The sequence below is a fragment of the Bidens hawaiensis genome, unplaced genomic scaffold (assembly GCF_021521415.1).
Source record: "Bidens hawaiensis isolate Kalapana, Puna unplaced genomic scaffold, B.hawaiensis_p1.1 tig00043362_1, whole genome shotgun sequence".
NCBI classification, from domain to species: Eukaryota; Viridiplantae; Streptophyta; class Magnoliopsida; order Asterales; family Asteraceae; genus Bidens; species Bidens hawaiensis.
The window spans coordinates 4,045-7,035 of record NW_027497679.1 but is presented as its reverse complement, the minus strand read 5'-3'; positions in this window follow the sequence as shown (position 1 = coordinate 7,035).

Sequence of the window (2,991 nt, the reverse complement as noted above, 5' to 3'; positions counted from 1 at the left end):
ATCAGTAATCTTTTCATAGTATTGGATGCCTTTCTCCCATTTAACAATACAAACTTTCAAATCAGGATCAAAGAGCCATGAAATAATATCACCTTGAACATTCGACATGGCCTTAAAAGAAGTCATCTGATTAGCTTTGGCACGTGTAATAGCTTCAACTTCTTGCTCTTTATCCAAATATCGATACGCTTCAATGATCTTACGAGATTTCTTGTTACGATAACCAAACCATCTCTGAATGTCAGCAACAGTCGGATCATTGATAGAATCAAATCTTGTATCAACCACACGTTTGCCCTTGGATACTTTATCCAGATGATCTTCTGCTGCTTTGACGGTTTCCTCAGTAAAGATAAGAGCACCCTGGTCAACATTGGTGTGTTGAAATAAATCAGGGTATTCCTCAGCAGTCATATCCTCAATCTCCACATCCTCGTCTTCATAAATAAAGGCCGTATTCATCCCAATAGTAGGATCATATAAGATCTCTTCATCATTCTCAACTTCCACATCATCCTCAGCCTCTAACATGGTCAATTCATCATCATTCAAGCCAAGCAGTATCGAAATCTTCTCTCGTGTTAGTGACCTTTCAACAAATTGTCCTACCTCAATCTCATCAGCATTGACTATACTTCTAACCACCCCCGATCCATCAACAAATATTACCGTATAAACCTTGATCATTTCAATGGGTTTTGCAGCCGTATAATTACGGTAAACAATAATCTGCTTCCCCGAATCATCGACAGCACTAGTACCTGCACCAGAGGACGAGCCGTGAGCTTGTTTTGGCTCACTTCCTCCAGCACCCGATGCATCTGGATCTTCATCATTGTTTTTAAGCTTCTTCAGTGCGTCGTCCTTGCAAGTTAGTTGCAATAAGTTCCTCCTGCTCTTTAAGCTTCACCCCTGAGACGTAACAATCTCACGAAGGGCCTTTGTCTCCTTTTGGCAGTAGGAAACATAACTCAACAACTTTTTGTGATTCTCCATGAGGCTTTCTTGATTCAGATGATCAGCAGACATTTGATTTTCATAAAGATGAAGTAAACTCATAAGCATATTCGTCTGCTGGTCCTGAGGCATAGAATGAAATGAAGCAGGAATAGGCTGAACTGGACCTTGTGGACGGTTAAGCTTCATAAATGAAATATCCATTGGAGGCGGAGGCATCATCACCGGTGTTGTAGAAACCACCGAAGTAACTGTAGTAGGCCTTGGCAGAGTAGATAAAATAGACTGTGGAATCATGCAAAGCCTAGGATCCGATGTAAGCGTGGTCGTCAATGTAAGCTCCGGGGTGTTAGTAGTGAGCGGCACCGCCGGGCGTTGAGGAATTGATGGCCTTGGAGGTTGAACCCCAAATGAGATGCCAGCACCAGCCGACACTCGACTCTTAGACGACCCTTCTTTCACCAACCCTTTCCCTTTCCATTTATGATGAGCGGCTATAGCACCAGCTAAAGCAGCTTCAACCTCAGCAAGTTGTAGAGCAGGAACATCACCAGCACCACCATTACCACCATCACCACGATCACCACCATCATCATTATCATCACCCTCATTCCCACCTGGTCCTTCCTCACGCTTAGAATCCGAGTCATCATGGATCCAGCGATCATTGTCAGGACATACATAATCTGGTTCACCAGATAACCTATCAAACGTTTGGTCCGAGGTGTATCCTTTCGATAGATCTTCATCCGTCGTACAGTATCAGCAGGCATGTGCTCCAGTTGTAACATATCATCTACCAATGTTTGATCGATAACCAGATTAGGAATCAAATCTTCAATAATCAATTGGAGGAACCGAGGATACATTAGAAACTTCTTTCGTTGGACCATCTGAAGGCATTGCTCCTTAAGATGATAGAAAATCAATTCTGAGAAGTTGAAAGGCTTGTTCAGGATCAACGTAACAAATGCCGATTGTAACATAATCTGGCATTCATCGAACCCACCTTTACGACCTCCTAAGCAATGGATTAGTACATGTAATAAATACTTGTATGTAGGACATAATGCATTCTTGTTATACATAGACGCTTCAATATCACCACCATAAAATACACGACGAAATAAACCTCTGATCAAACCTTTGTCAAATTCACAAGGATCATCAATAGTATTGCAAAATCGAAGCACCCGTCGTATAACATCAACATCAATAGTGATAGGTGTTTGGTTGATCGTAGCCACAATGTGATTGTCGGCTTCAATATATCTTGCAGTGTTCCAAAATTGACGGATAACACTAAAATAGACTTTCGGTCGTGCAGTTACGGCATGATGAATAGCCGAACGACGTATAAATGTCAATAAATCACCGAAAATGTCTTCATCTGCAAAGTTCGTACCGACAAAAGCACATATATTATGCTTTTTGTCGTACGAAAGTAATGGCATATCTTGTTGTTGCACTTGTTGTGGATCAGCCACGGGAGGATCTTGTTCCATATTATCAGCCATAGTTCTAAATAAACAAAGTCGAGAATCAGTGATAATGAATAATAATAATAATAATACTTATGTAATTAATATATAATTAAAAGTTTAAAATTAAACTAATTATAAAACCTTTAATTTTAAAATTATTAATATGTCATTCGTTAAAGATTCTAATTCGTTATAACGAATGATGATTCGTTAAACATGCTACTTCGCTATCAAGTAAATTGAGAACGAATTAGGACTAACGAATTACTATTTAAAATTAACGAAGTAAAGTCTAATTCGTTATAAATAATGAATGCAATTCTGATTCGTTATAAATATGGATTCGTTATCCTGATTCGTGTGAATTGCATAACGAATTGGACACGAGTGAGTTCCAATTCGTTAAGCATAACAAATGGCCAAATAAGCTTAATGTTTGACTATTATGGTCAAGGTCAAAATCACCAAGAACACTAAAAGTCAAGATAGCAAGTCTGAACTCAATTACACCATAATCATCGATGTATATTCGAACAAATGATCCCACGGA